This window comes from Harpegnathos saltator, unplaced genomic scaffold (genome assembly GCF_003227715.2).
Source record: "Harpegnathos saltator strain DR-91 unplaced genomic scaffold, Hsal_v8.6 scaffold59, whole genome shotgun sequence".
NCBI classification, from domain to species: domain Eukaryota; kingdom Metazoa; phylum Arthropoda; class Insecta; order Hymenoptera; family Formicidae; genus Harpegnathos; species Harpegnathos saltator.
In genome coordinates, this window is record NW_020230415.1 from 1,358,056 (window position 1) to 1,375,412 (window position 17,357).

At 34.4% G+C, this 17,357-nt stretch overlaps 1 protein-coding gene across 2 annotated transcripts in view; it reads right to left on the reverse strand.

The window, feature by feature from the left end:
• Nucleotides 1–17,357, reverse strand: part of LOC105189428 (UDP-glucuronosyltransferase) — a 62,307-nt gene that overhangs the window by 23,912 nt on the left and 21,038 nt on the right. The gene's annotated exons all lie outside the window — the stretch shown is intronic.

Consider the following 17,357-nt stretch of genomic DNA (forward strand, 5'->3'; position numbering starts at 1 on the left):
TTTGCTAGTGTCCATCTTTGACGCTCGCTCAAACAAAACTGAGTCAACTAATCACAAAACTGTCAACAAAGTTTTTTTAGTACGAAATCTCATCTTTCTAACGCCATCTAGTGGAACCCGATCGGACTTATACAACGCGAGATACAGATAACTAAAGCCATCTATTGGAAAAATAATGGATTTCTTTTTACTACACCTGATATGATATTTTAATTACGCGCAGAAGCATCAATATAATGCACTTCACAATATTATCATATAGATAAAGTATAGTTATCGTGTATGAAATTATTATATCACTGGTTATCGATAAAGTACAGTGACTTAGCAGCTTTTCGCAGCTATTCTGTCAGCAGGGTTGGGAAGTAACGCGTTACTTGTAACGCCGTTACTGGTATCGTTACTTTTCTGAGTAACGATTAGGTAACGCCGTTACTTTTTGGTGTCAGTAACGAAAAAGTCAGTAACGGCGATACATTTTTTTTGTAACGAGTAACGAAACGTCCGTTACTTTAATCGTTACTTTTTAATTTTTATAAAATGAAACTTAATTGTATTTAATTTCTATGCATTTCTTGTTTTATGCTGGATTTAGTGAGAACCAGTGACATACTACAAAGCTGTACTTTTATTGGTGCATTGGTCTCGTGGACCCTAACCTAAACCGAATTAACGTCGTCGTATAAACGTAGTTTATGGACGTCGTTGAAGTTTGGAGCGTTCTTGGAGCGAAAATTGAAAATAGCTTTTATTTAACAAAAAACCACTTAATATAAATGTAAATACATATAAAAGATAAATTTGTGTTAAATATGACATGACATTATAAAAAAGTTGTAATTCCTGAAAATTACGCACATATAATCATTCATACAGATTATAATTATTTCCGGCACTCACAGCGCTCTGTGCCAAAAACTGACAATGTTTTCTCACTCTCTGGCATGTGGGAAAAAAGAAAAAAGTTAGTTTAATAGCAATATCGTCCCGGAACACTTTCGTTCTCCCCGAGAATTGTGTGGATACCACCACACTCAGACAGATTATAATTATTTCCGGCAGTCACAACACTTTGTGCCAATATATTTTCACACTCTGGTATTAAAGTTACATGCGATGTAGATTCTTTTGAAGTATCAGAAATCGTGCTTTCAATTCTGTATATGATACAATGCATATGATACAAAAGAGATATATACTCTGAAATTAATATCATCCTCATTTTATTTCGCATAAACAATTGTCACATATTTTGTTCTTCTTAAAATGTATTTTGTATAATCTTTTTAAAGATGTTTGGGAACAAGCGTTCAGAAATTTGTAAATAATTATTTTATATTTTTGTTATAGTTTTTATGCTTATGAAAACTCGATGTAATACCTTTTTGTCAATATTGAAAATTAGTCCCTAGTTCGACTGATATAAGTATGATATTAATATTTTCATATACTTTTCATATACTTCTTCGGTTCTTCATGTTATTCTTAAACCAATTTTCTTGTTTGTATCATATCTTATATCTTAATATAAGCCTTGTATGATCCGTTGAGAAATGCGTATATGTGTGTGTGTGTATATATATATAAAATATCCCAGCTTACGAAAAACATATCTTCGTTGTTGGAGCTTATACTATTATCACGTCAGGTAAAATTGAAAGTTCCTCACAATCCGTGGTTGCTCGTTTTAAAAAGTGCATTGCTATCAATGAACGTAATTTTAAGTATTTAGCATAAAGATTAAGTAAAAAGTAAAATCACATATTGTCTTCATATTTTCATAGAATTTCCACTTTTTCATGTTTAAGTTCATTTCAAAATTATAACTTAGACATACTTCAATGTATTTTAACATATTCTACAAGATACTAAAGAAAAATATATATTTCTGCAAAGATTACCAGATACCTTAAAAAAATCTATAATTATCCTATTTGGCTTTAATTTGGCTTTAATATTCTGCATAGCTCTGAAAATAAATAAAATTTGTCTGATATTATTGGGGTATTGCTGACTGCAAAAAAATGACCAACAGCTTTATTCATTTCAGCGTCTTGTAATATTCAGTTTCTAAAATAGATTATTTATTTAAAACACGATTATGCTATTATTTTATTGCATTATAATGTTTCTAAAATAGATCATTTCTTTAAAACACGATTATGCTATTATTTTGTTGCGTTGTAATTTATCTGTGCTTAGATATTATATATAGGTATATTTTTATGAGACATTACCATATTTTTTTTTCTTTGCTATTTAAACTGTTTGATGTCTTTCCATAAAAGTATACTTTGCTTTTTGCGTTGTTGCCATATTTTTTTTAGGTGGATTTAGTTGATTTTGAAGATAAAATATTTTATTATTTTCTGATTACTTGTAATGGAAACTTTAATTACTGCTTTAGCAATTTATAAGCTACGTTTGCATTATTTTATTTTATCCAAATTATATACTCATACCCTTCCGCTTACCTATTTATATGTTAATAACTAATAACTATATATATATATAAATAAAATTTCACCATATAACATATAGATCCTTGGCTTGTTCCGTTAAATTTAGTATCTGAAATATTTGACATACTTTGGTTTATTGCTTCAATAATAACGTTAATGGTATATTATGAAATATTCGATTTATGGATTATATTAATGTAATGCTTATTTCTTATCATAATTGACTTTAAAGATCAGTTATGTCTCTGATCTATTGAAGCAAACTTTTACGGATAACAATCAGGAATATCACATTACAGGAGTATCAAAAACAACTGTTTGCGCGATCTTACTTGATTATCTGTCGGAGTAGATTTAAGCCCCTTGCACAATGCCAAGCAACAGGCAATAAGAATAAAAATAGACCAATCACAATAGATTATTCTTGTAATAGTCGATTGTGATTGGTCTATTTTTATTCGTATTGCTTGTTGCCTGGCATTGTACAAGGGGCCTTACACTCCACTCCTAATTTCTAGTAAAAACAATTGACAAGCGTTTCTGCAGTGCTTCCAATCCAATATTCGTCACGTCTTCGTAGGCAGTCTCCGCGTCTAGATAGACGAAATCACGCACTGTCAATTGTTATTACTGTTGATGTGACATCCCGGTTGTGGCTTATGCAAGTTTGCTCGAGTAGAGCTTATATATAATTAAATTTTAAAGTAAATAGTAAAGGATAAGCTTTGTATCACCATGTCTCAGAAATGGCATATTTCGCAATCTACGATCAGCAATATTGCTGAAGCAATATGCCAAAGCATGTCAAATATTTCAGACATCAAATTTTACGGAAGAGGAGAAGGATCTCTATGTTTTGTGATAAGGAGATTTTGTTTGCATGTGTATATAGTTATCAGTTATTAGAATACAGATGTCTCAGAACTTTGGCACACGGACTCCGTAGGGACATCGAGCTAAGTGAGAGGAACAAAAAAGTCCTGTACTATAATGTGAAAATCGTAATAGTTTTTTAATTATAGCAGCGCAAAGTTAGGCGTTTTCCACGCCCAGCGCGACCTATAGATGCTCCGCGGCAAGCTGTGTGTACTACATGGGCTGAAAAGTCTTTGGCCTGACATATAGATGGTGCCACAAACTAAAAATCCTTATATTTCCTATAGAGTACCAACCTTAGCTTAGATGCTGTAAAAATTTCATGATATTTCGTTGACTCGTGTACAAGTTATAGCTTTCGAAGTGACGTTACCTCTGAATTTATCTTTACTATAGAAAAAAGTGAATTTCGTGTTTTGATTAAACATTGCTTCCTGATGGGAAAAAACACTGTTGAAGCAAAGGCATGGCTTGATAAATGTTACGGCACATCTGCCCCACCGAATTCAACTATCAAATATTGGTTTGCTGAGTTTCGTCGTAACCGTACGAGCACAAATGATGCACCACGTTCAGGAAGGCCAAATGAGGCAGTTACTCCAGAAAACATTCAGAAAATCAGTGAAATCGTGTTGAATGACCGCAAAATGAAATTGAGTGAGCTAGCTAACATCATAGGCATCTCAAAGGAACGCGTTGGTCATATTATTCATGAATATTTACACATGAAAAAGCTTTGCGCGCGTTGGGTGCCGCGTTTTTTGACAATTGAGCAAAAAGCGGAACGTGTTCGACTTTTAAAGCAAAATCTGGCCCTGTTTAACCGCAATAAGAAGGAGTTTTTGCGTCGATTTGTCACAATGGATGAAACATGGATCCATCACTACACACCGGAGTCCAATCGGCAGTCAGCGGCAGTTATTGCCTGGTGAAAGCCGTCCGAAGCGCCCGAAGACACAACAATCAGCCGGCAAGGTTTTGGCCAGTAATTTTTGGGATGCGCATAACATAATATTCATTGATTATCTTGAACATGGTAAAACTATCAATAAAGAATATTACTGTACATTACTGGATCGATTGGACGACGAGGTCAAGGTCAAACGGCCACATTTGGCAAAGAAAAAAATTTTGTTTCATCAAGACAATGCTCCAGCTCACTCGGCTCGCGATACGACCGATAAATTAAAGAAATTGCGCTATGAATTGGTCCCGCATCCCCCGTATTCTCCAGACCTGGCCCCCAGCAACTATTTCCTTTTTCCCCGACTGAAGCAGTGGCTCGCTGGTAAAAGATTTTACTCGAATGAGGAGGTCAAGTTGGAAACAAATGCCTATTTTGAGGGACTTGACACCGAGCACTATAAGACCGGCATCGAAATGTTAGCGGACCGTTATACTAAGTGCATTACTCTAAATGGAGATTATGTCGAGGAATGAAACACTTTTTTCATTAAAAAAATCGTTTTTTCATTGTTAAGCCAAAGACTTTCCAGCCCATGTAGTATAGGACGATAACGCGGTTCGCGCCAACTGTCATGCGGCGTCAAAGCGCCAAGACACCATCGCGACAGTCAGTGCGAACCGCGTTATCGCTTAGCCCTTATGCACATAACTTGCCGCGGAGCGTCTATAGGCCGCGATGGGCGTGGAAAATGCCTAACTTTGCGCTGTTATAATTAAAAAACTACGATTTTCATATTATGGCAAAGGACCTTTTTGTTCCTCTCACTTAGCTCTATATCTCTACGGAGCCCATGTGCCAAAGTTCAGAGACACCCTGTATATGTAGACCAACGAAAAAATATGCAAGTTATAAATAAGAGAGATCAAGACAAGTTAGCTAAAGGAATAAGTTGGTTAATCGATTATTTCTGCTATTTTCTAACAGATTACAGAAATAATCAATTAATTAACTTACCTTGATCTTCCCTATAATTGATGTAAAATTGAATCTCCTAGCAAGCAGGAAGATTTTGATACTCGACTGTATCATTCGTGTCAAATTTTCTTATGTCCGTATATCTTGTGAGTATATCCGTATACCTAATAAAAAAATATAATATACGAGAGTCGTTCATAAACTACGTGGCCTAACATAAAGATAGAGCGAATTTGGCCATATCTTTACTATTGAGCCTTTCTTAGCTGAAATATGACAATACAGAATGATTTGTCGATTATTCTTGTTTAACAGTGCGTTAAAGTGAACGCCTTGAGTGTCCTTATACGTTTATTGTTTTGACTGTTTCTTTGTTTTTTGATTGAAATATTAGACTCAGATTTTATCGATATTATAAATCGATACTAAAACTCCTGTAGATTGCAACGAAATCATATCAAAAGATGCGAAAAACGATGAAATTATTCAGTTCTGTTTTCGCTGATATGACCAAACATAAAATCCATCGTCCGTAGAATTTATTTTGGTACATTGTCCAACATAAACTAATCGACAGATCACTATATTGTTATACTTAATCTACTAAAGAAAGCTTCTGAAATACGGTAATAAAAATTTGATCTAATTCGCACTATCTTTGTATTAGACCACATACTTTTGAAACGACATATGTAATGTGTGAAAAATATGAAATCTAACTGAAATTCTTCAAATGATTTAAAATTAAAGTCAATTATATAAAACATATTATTGTAATAATTTATGAATGTTGCATTTACAAATTTCGAAAATATTAAAAAGAAAATGTGATAATAAGAGTAGAATGCTATATAAATACCTATGGGAAAAAAACATCCACAACTTGCAAGATATCGTACATAAAATGTTCACAGAAAAAAATAAATGTAAAGAAGAAAGAAAAAGCATTTCCATGTATGAATGTATTAATAAAATAGAAAATGAAGAGGATGAAGATGGACAAAGCACTGAAATTATTGAAACGCCTAAAAGATCAGGCATAACGAAGAAAAATGTATAACTCTTTTCTGGACACAATTTTGCTAATTTCGACAATGACGTGGATAGCGATACATTTAAAACATCTGATAGCGAAAGTGACGAATATAGTTCAACCATTCTATCTCCTTCAAAGTCACCATTAATAAAACAAAAATATTGTGTTGATCACGGTGAAATTGATATAAACACACGTGCTTTAAAACATGATGATTCCACTATTAATAAAGAAAATGTACGTGCAGAAATATGTAAATTTATGTTACACACGTTGAAATTTCCTTGTCCTTTGGCATTTTTTGGTGGAATCCGAAAAAATCTCGATTCCTATGTGACTTATGCACGATGTAGATACAAAAGTCACTGTATATCATTTAGATTTGTTTTGGTCAAACTGGACGAAGGCATATGCACATTTTTTATTACCAGCACAAAATGCGAAGAAATAAAACATGAAGGTCCTACCATTTTTGTACATTAAGAGGAAACGCTCGTAAGATTGTACAGGAAAAACTACAGTACATTCCTCCAAGAGCAATGCAGCGCGAAATTGCAAAGCAGACAAATCCAGAATTTGCTCAAGAGGGACATATGCAGGACTTAAGACTGTTATCCACATATCAGAAAGTCAAATCTGAACATAATTGTCGAAATGATCGAGTACTAAGTTCAAGTGATTTGTCTGATTTATTTCAGCAATGGGTGAAAGAAGATTCACGTTATAAGGACCCATATATTCGATATGTCGGTCTACCATTACATGCTATTATGTTCTCACAAGAACAATTAGATATTATAGATATTAATGATCGATATTGATGATGTAGTTCATTTTGATGCGACGGGATCAGTTGTTCGTAAACCATACAATATTTATTGTAAAAGGATCATGTACTACGCCTTAGTTATGAAAAAAGGTGAATCAATAATATCAATTGCTGAAATGATTACATCTGAACATGATATTCTATCGATAAGCATATTACTAAAAAGGTATTCACAATCAAATCATTAGTAAAGACCATTTTTTATCTTTATTTAATATCTTTTTTATCTTTGTTTTTTATATTTAATTTTTCATTTGTTAAGATATCGACAGTTTGCAGAAGTAAATCGAAGAAAATGGCCATTTTTTAAAGTTGTGGTGGTAGATTGGAGTTGGGCATTAATAAACTCCCTTATGAATGAGTGGAATAGATGTAATATCAGAGAATATTTGGAACGTATATATTCCAGTTTAGATAAAGGAACTCCGATTGAAGATACACTTTTAATTGTACACACATGTTGCGCACATTTTATGAAACGTGTATCATCATATATACAGAAGAAATTTCCGAAATGTATTGAGATAAAAACATTTTTACTTGAGTGCGTAGCGATAATGTTAATGAGTACACAGTTTATACTTCTAGATGAAATATTTGAAGAATTTATTACTATCTTATTAAAACCTGAGGAAGAAAAGTCTCAGATAAATATAATACGGCTAAATCAACTTCGTATAAAAGCTGGTATATCTGACAGAACAGATTTTGAAGAAAATAGAGAAGACGAAGAAGAAGAAGAGGAAGAGAAAAAAGAAGATGAAAACCAAGACTTTGAATATGAAAACGTGTTCATAAATAAGAAAAATGAAGGAAGAATTTTTAATGCATCTCCTTTTTTTAGAAGATATAATTACAAATATGTACACTTAAAAGAGAGGATTCAAGAAAGTGATAATATTACTAATAAATATTATAATCCCGAGATTGCGGAATATATTACATACAAGTTGATGCCATTTGTGCCAATGTGGTCCAGTATTTTATTGTCACAAATTGTGCCTAATGTAGCGAGATTGAGTAATGCGTATGTAGAAAGTTATTTTAACGTAGTAAAAAAAGATATTTTACAAGGACAAGTAAATTTAAAGATTGGTCGATTTATTAACAAAATGAAGAATTATAAATGTAGTTTAATCGCCGAAGCAATAATTAAAGTTCCGATTAAAAGTCGTCAGAAGAAGACTACGTTTATATCCCGAAAGTCCGTTAAATCCGTTTGTGAAAGAGATGTGGCAACGTCGTAAAAAGGCAAAATATAGTTTAATGGAAGGACGTCAATTATCTCAAATAGCGAAAAAATGTGAGTCTACGAATCATACTAACACACCTGTATGTGATGGAGACGAACATAGGCAAATTCTTATACAGCAAAGCAATGGCTCAATACACAGTCGTGCTTTGAATAATGGTTTATTTCAAGATATCGAATATTATATGCAAGATACAAAATGGAATATAACTATTGGTTGTTATTTCGCAGACAGGAATATGCCAATAATATCAGACAAGAAATTTTACTTATTTTCAGACCAGTTTAAAACATTAAAGGCAAAACAATGGATTGATGGGACAATCATAGATTGTTTTGTCGTTTCCCAAATAAATAGCTGGAAAAATATTACGTACATACCAACAGATCACACATCCTTTATATTAGGTGATTATTGCGAAAGGAAACCAGATAAAAATTGGTTAATGTACAACATAACAGAAGAAATTCATGGAAAGGTATTATTGCCATATCTATATCAATCTCACTGGAGATTGTTGGTAATTGACATCGACAAAAAAATCATGACTCTTCTGGATCCTTATAAATATGGCAATGATGACAAAAGAGCAGAAGAATCATTAAAAACATTTTTAGAAGCTTGTCCCAAGAAATCTCTGAACACATTACAAAATATTGATTTAAAAAGAAAAAAAATGTTTAATAATCGTCCGTTCCAAAAAGCCAGCGATGGAAATAACTGCGAGGTGTACATTTTGCATTACATAAAATGTATTGCAGAAGAAAAAAATTTTGGAACATATATAAAACCAACAGTTATTCGACGACAAATTGCTGAAATTTTAATAAATACATCATCTAATATGAAAGAAATATGCTTGTTTTGCATTAATATAAAAAAAAGAGATTTAGTTATGTGTACTTTATGCAGGCGTTGGACTCATCCGCAATGCATTGGAAGAACAGGTAACAAAAAAAGCATAGAAGAATGGGCAGATTCAAATGTAACATACATCTGCAATTTATGTAAATTAAGCACAAGAACCTGGATGACAAATAAAAATTAATTTACTATTTACTTTTCTCTTTACCCTTCCGACAGAACCTACAACACACGTAATTCTAAAACCAGAGTATAAAAATATATTGTCATTTATTGGCACAAAGCGCTGTGACTGCCGGAAATAATTACAATCTGTCTGAGTGTGGTGGTATGCACACAATTTGAGGGGAGAACGAAAGTGTTCCGGGACGATATTACTGTTAAACAAATTTTTTCTATTTTCCCACATGCCATAGAGTGAGAAAGCATTGTCAGTTTTTGGCACAGGACGCTGTGAGTGCCGGAAATAATTACAAACTGTCTGAGTTTGGTGGTATGCATTCAATTCTTGGGGAGAACGAAAGTGTTCCGGGACGATATTGCTGTTAAACTAATTTTTTTCTATTTTCCCACATGCCAGAGAATGAAAATGTATTGTCAGTTTTTGGCACAGAGCGCTGTGAATGCCGGAAATAATTACAATCTATCTGAGTGTGGTGGTATGCACACAATTCTCGGGGAGAACGAAAGTGTTCCGGGACAATATTGCTATTAAACTAATTTTTTTCTATTTTCCCACATGCCAGAGAATGAAAATGCATTGTCAGTTTTTGGCACAGAGCATTGTGAGTGCCGGAAATAATTACAATCTGTCTGAATATGGTGGTATGTACACAATTCTCGGGGAGAACGAAAGTGTTCCGGGACGATATTGCTGTTAAACTAATTTTTTTCTATTTTCCCACATGCCAGAGAATGAAAATGTATTGCCAGTTTTTGGCACAGAGCGCTGTGAGTGCTGGAAATAATTACAATCTGTCTGAGTGTGGTGGTATGCACAAAATTCTCGGGGAGAACGAAAGTGTTCCGGGACGATATTGCTGTTAAACTAATTTTTTTCTATTTTCCCACATGCCAGAGAATGAAAATGCATTGTCAGTTTTTGGCACAGAGCGATGTGAGTGCCGGAAATAATTACAATCTGTCTGAGTGTGGTGGTATGCACACAATTCTCGGGGAGAACGAAAGTGTTCCGGGACGATATTGCTGTTAAACAAATTTTTTTCTATTTTCCCATATGCCAGAGAGTGAAAATGCGTTGTCAGTTTTTGGCACAGAGCGCTGTGACTGCCGGAAATAATTATAATCTGTCTCAGTTTGGTGGTATGCACACAATTCTCGGGGAGAACGAAAGTGTTCCTGGACGATATTGCTGTTAAACAAATTTTTTTTTATTTTCCCACATGCCAGAGAGTGAAAATGCGTTGTCAGTTTTTGGCACAGAGCGTTGTGACTACCGGAAATAATTACAATCTGCCTGAGTGTGGTGGTATGCATATCATATTCGTGGAGAACGAAAGTGTTCCGGGACGATATTGCTGTTAAACTAATTTTTTTCTATTTTCCCACATGCCAGAGAGTGAAAATGCGTTGTCAGTTTTTGACACAGAGCGCTGTGACTGCCGGAAATAATTATAATCTGTCTGAGTGTGGTGGTATCCACACAATTCTCGGGGAGAACGAAAGTGTTCCGGGACGATATTGCTATTAAACTAACTTTTTTCTTTTCCCCACATGCCAGAGAGTGAGAAAACATTGTCAGTTTTTGGCATAGAGCGCTGTGAATGCCGGAAATAATTATAATCTGTATGAATTATTATATGTGCGTAATTTTGGGGAATTACAACTTTCTTATAATGTCATGTCATATTTAACATAAATTTATCTTTTATATGTATTTACATTTATTTTTAAGTGGTTTTTTGTTAAATGAAAGCTATTTTCAATTTTCGCTCCAAGAACGCTCCAAACTTCAACGACGTGTTTATGGCCGTATTCATAGCTACTGTAGATTTTATGGCTCTCGCAGACCAGCGCGATGCGCGATGCGCGACGCGACACGCGATATGCGACGCGCGATATCCAATGAAAGTTTCAACTTTTCCGGAACACCAGTACGTTCATTGGATATCGCGCGTCACATATCGTGTGTCGCGTCGCAAATCGCGCTGGTCTGGGAGAGCCATTAATGGCGAGAACGGCACCGATATCCGATTTCTGGTAATAGATGCAAATAAGTAATCGAGTGCAAATGAGATGCGCATGCAAAAATATATAATATATTAGGTGCGCAACTAAGTTCCCGCTGTTTTTCAAGAGATGGCTCCAGTAGTAAGTGCTGGTCGATTGTGACATAACCAAAACGTCATGAACCAAGCTTAGACATATGGTAAACAAACCGCTTTGACACATTAGTGATTTTGTTTTTGCGTCATATACTTTTGGTTGTGTGAAAATATCTGATTTTGTGCCAAATAATCGTCATTTGCGGGAAGTATTGCTTTTCTTCTTTCATTCGAAGAAAACGGCGGCTGAAGCGCATCGAGAACTCCAAAAAGTTTACGGAGATGCTGCTCTAAGTGAAACAACATGCCGTGATTGGTTCCGTCGCTTCAAAGACGGTAATTTCGATGTTGACGACCGTTCGCGTGAAGGAAGGCCAAAAACCTTCGAAGACGCTGAATTGGAGGCATTGCTCGATGAGGATCCGTGCCAAACGCAAAAAGAGCTTGCTTCAGCATTAGGAATTACCCGCCAAGCCATTTCCAAGCGATTGCATGCGTTGGGAATGATTAAAAAACAAGGAACTTGGGTTCCTTATGATTTGAAGCCAAGAGACGTTGAGCGTCGTTTTTTCGCCTGTGAACAACTGCTCCAGCGGCAAGAAAGGAAGGGTTTTCTTCATCGCATCGTTACGGGTGATGAAAAATGGATTCATTACAGCAACCCAAAGAGAACAAAATCATGGGGACTGCCCGGTCATGCTTCTACGTCGTCGGCTTGGCCGAATATTCACGCTGCGAAGGTTTTGCTGTGTATTTGGTGGGACCAGGGCGGTGTTATTTATTATGAGCTATTGAAACCGAACGAAACCATCACTGGGGAACGGTATCGAACTCAATTGATGCGATTGAGCCGAGCACTGCGCGAAAAGCGGCCACAATACGAGCAGAGGCACGAAAAAGTGATTCTACAGCATGACAACGCTCGGCCTCACGTTGCCAAACCCGTTAAAACCTACTTAGAAACGCTCAAATGGGAAGTCCTACCCCACCCGCCATATTCCCCAGATATTGCGCCGTCCGATTATTACTTGTTCCGTTCGATGGCACATGGTCTGGCTAATCAGCAGTTCCGCTCATATGAAGACATCTCAAAATGGCTTGATTCGTGGATAGCCTCAAAAAACGAACACTTCTACCGTGACGGTATTTGAGCTCTGCCAGAAAGATGGGAAAAAGTTGTCGCTAGCGATGGGCAATATTTTGAATGATTCATTTGTAACCATTTTTTCATAATAAAGTTGCATTTTCATCAAAAAAACAGCGAGAACTTAATTGCGCACCTAATATGTAACATAAACTATAAGATTTTCGTATTCGTATCTCACACTCGTCAAGAATACAGGTCTTAGGTTAGGTAGGTTCGTTTCTTTGTATAGTACTCAATAATCGTTTGGAAGAAATATACGTGATTAATCAGTACAAAGAAGGAAAGAAAGAAGGAAATATAATAGAAAAATATAGTAAATTTCGAAATGGCGGAGAACGATAGTACGGTAGTACTAGACGATAGTACTCAAATTTGTAGTGCAAAATGTGAAATACCATGGCCGGCATTTTCTGAAGTTTTTGAACTTCAAACAGATTTAACGAGCGACAAAAGTTACGTTTTCTTGTGCAAAGTTTGTGGTGGAAAAAAACTTATACATGCGAGCAAAAGTTCTTCAGCGAATTTGAAGAAGCATTTACAGGTAAATACTATATTAATTAATTACTATATTTGTTTCTGAAATAATATTTTTATAATACATAGTATGGATGATAATATGTGGTTCTGTAACAGATTGCAAATGTCGTTATCAATATATTCGAATTTTTGGTCAAGATTTTGTCTATTGAGCTTCTACTTTCTATACCAGGTGCGTCAGTAATTCCTTTCCGGTTTTTTCGCTAAAGAAAACACGTTATTTACAATGGATAGTTAAAATATATTTATTCAAAGTATTGGCCATTTGATTCTATACATTTTGCCCAACTCTCAGGCAATTTATGGATGCCATTCCAAAAGAACTGTTTCTCCTTTGAGCTAAACCATTCATCGAGCCATTTTTTAACTTCTTCGAAATCGGCGAAGTACTGCTCTGCAAGCGCGTGCCCCATCGATGCGAAAAGGTGGTAGTCGGATGGAGCCAGGTCTGGAGAGTACGGCGGGTGCGATAAAACTTCCCATCCAAGTGATTTCAACACTTCTTTGACTGGTTTTGCTGTATGAGACGGCGCGTTGTCATGCTGCAAAATCACCTTATCATGTCTTTGAGCGTATTGTGGACGTTTTTCGACCAATGCACAGTTCAAATCGATCATTTGTTGTTAGTAGCGATCAGTATTAACTGTTTCTCCAGGTTTCAACAGTTCATAATATACGACACCAACCTGGTCCCACCAGACACAGAGCATGGTCTTGCGACCAAAGCGATTTGGCCTTGTAGTCGATGGGCCGCCTTCGCCAGGTGATAACCATGATTTTTTTCGCTTCGGATTTTCGAAATAAATCCATTTTTCATCACCCGTTACTATTCGATGCAGAAATGACTTCCTTTCATACCTTTGAAGCAGCATTTCACTGATGATTTTTCGATTCTCCAATTGCCTGTCATTCAATTCATGTGGCACCCATCTTCCCATCTTTTGGATCTTTCCCATCGCTTGTAATCGTTCACAAATTGCTACTCGGCTCACATTCAACTTTTCTGCCAATTGTTTTTGAGTTTGTGTTGGGTCTTCATCCAATAACTCCTGCAATTCCGCATCTTCAAACGTTTTCGGCCTACCAGGACATTTTTTGTCTTGAACGTTGAAATCACCACATTTGAATTGTCGAAACCACGTTTCACATGTTCTTATGGTTGGAGCATGCTCACCGTAAGTCTCTACCAGCAAACGATAACTTTCAGCGGCTTTTTTCTTTTGATTAAACAAGAAAAGTAATGCGTGCCGCAAATGCACGTTTTCAGGCACAAAACTCGACATTTTCAAAAAATTATTAATCTATAACGCTGTTATTATATTTTGGCGGAACGTAACTTATGTAGTTTTGAGGTTAATGTCAGTAGAATAAAATGACATATGTATCAAATCATAACATTGCATATTTATGGCTAGTGACATTTGTTACAAAAACCGGAAAGTAATTACCGACATACCTGGTATATTTGCTGTGGTATATGTTTAAGATTATAATGAAATTTTCAGAATAGTACAATATTTCTCATTTAGTTTGATAGGCTTAACTTATACAAGTGAACTTGTACAAGTAAACATTGTATTAAATTGTGATTACACAGGATGTTATAAAATATTTATGACATAATGGTCGCACGTGCAAATGTATCAACAAGATAACAAGATAAGATGTCTTTTATTATGCAAATTTCATAACTAAGTAATAAGCAAATATCAGCAAACACATGGAAAGTGTTAGAAAATGCTCCCTAAGATATACATCACAATCAACTGATGAGTTTCTTGCATTTATAAACCTATAGAAATAGACCAGCCCCAGCCGTAAGAAAAAATATCATATATCAACATTTAAGGTGTTTTATTTATTATTGATCAGTTATGAGTAATGTGTATGTTTGTTTCTCTCTACAGTTCCCTCATGCGATTAGTAGAAAGAAACATGATAGCAGATGTTGAAATGTTTCCTCTTAAGGCTAGAGTCAGTCTGACTCTGTAGCTATTATACTTGAATCTGTAGATAAAATCTTATCCTAGATAGTTTGAATATATTGACAATAGTATGTGCGAGACAGAGAGAGAGAGAGAGAGAGAGAGAGAGAGAGAGAGAGAGAGAGAGAGCAATATAAATTAATATAATATATAACATATTAAATAAATAATATTATTTTGAATATATAAAAATATTTTCAAACAAAAGTTGCAGGATTTTCAAGGAATTCAATTTGAAAATCTCCAAACAATGCTGTATAGAAGAGTAGGTATAAAGAGAAACATAGTTTGTGTGAATGAATTTTCCCTTATAAATAACACTTTTAATTTTCTCATTTCCTTTTTTCCTCTCACTTTCTTGTCCTACTGATGTTGTGTTTGAAGAGAATAAATTATTAATATGAGTCTAATAGTATATAATAAAAAATTAAATAGAAACAGTCATATAAGTGTTTTGCAACTTGTGTACACTGAGAAAAAATCTGTTGACTTAATAAAATCAGCAATCACCGGCTGTTAAAGGAAGATTTTGTCCATTGAAAGAAAATCACATTGACTCAAAAATACATTCGTGTTAATCTAACTATGTTAATATTAACGTAATTAGGTTAACACAATGTATTTTTGAGTCAATGTAATTTTTTTCAATGGGGAAAATATTTTTTTTTGACAGCCGGTGACCGCCGATTTTATCAAATCAAACAACAGATCTGTCAACAGATTTTTTTCTCAGTATATTTGCTGTTTTTATTTAATTTTTGTTTGAAGAAACACTTCACTATTCTTGATATTAAAATATCACACATATCTTAATATTTATTAGTTTTATGTACACCATGCAATTTCAATAAAAGTGGACAACTTCCGCAATTGTACAAAAAATAAATTATTTTTAGTATAATTCAGTCTTATTATTTTTTGACATGTATGTATAGCATAAAATTTATTTGCATGTTTATTTAAAATGTCAAAGTTATTTTATAATGTCAAGCACTATTTAATATTTATTATTCATATTTTATATATTATTTAACTCTCTAGGCAAAACATCCATTTCTTTTAAAGAATATACAAAAGGCAAATGAAAATTTAAAACGACAAAATAAAGATGTCGATAGTTCTGTTCCGAAAAAACAACAGATATTAGAAAATTGGAAACATGGAAGTCCTAAAGTTAATCAGAAAATGTTAAATGCCGCCATATTACGGTTTATTATTGAAGAGATGCAGCCCTTCTCCATCGTTGATAGCCCAGCGTTTATAGATCTGGTCAGCATCGGAATACCTTCAACTATTCGAGTAATGTGCAAAAAAACATTGAAAGAAAAACTCACTCAAGCATACTGTGAAATGAAGTCCGCTCTAGAAAATAAACTAGCTGAAATCGAAATAGTTTCAACTACGGCTGATTTGTGGAGCAAATCGAAAAGGTTGGTTTGTAAAATATTTTTTCATTAATAATATTTGTATTTTTTTATGTGATTACTTTTATCATGCATTTTTTAAATTCAACTAAATTTGAATTTCTTGAAGGAGTTATCTGAGGATGACTGTTCATTGAATTAATCCAGAAAATTTAGCAAGAGAATCAGCTGCATTGGCTTGCCGTCGTATACAAGGAAGACATACATATGATATTTTAGCGAAAGAAATTCATTCAGCCTTGTTAGAATATCATATACAAAACAAAGTTTGTTCCACAACAACCGATAATGGTTCCAATTTTGTTAAAGCATTTCGGTAAACATTTTGATAATTATATCATTTGATGACATGATATGTCATTTTGTGTGTAAAAGCTCTAATTTTTAATATAGAATTTATATTTGTACAAGCATGCATATATTTTATTTCTATATATATTTGTTTTTTTTGGAACTTTCGAGAAAGATGAAGATGAGGAATTTGAGTCCTATAATATAACTGATTTGTTAGTCATGAATGACGAAAAAAATATATCTGTGGACGATACTGTTATTCTTCCGCCACATTATAAATGCGTTAGTCATACCCTGAATCTCATCGCAGTAAAAGATTCCGAAAATGCCTTAGAAAGTGCTTCATACAAAAAACAGTACAGCACGACGTTTGCTAAATTAAACACATTATGGAATAAACAAAATCAATCGACACAGATAGCCGACAAAATTAAAGAATTATGTGGCGTCTATTTAAAGACTCCTGTTATTACAAGGTATAGA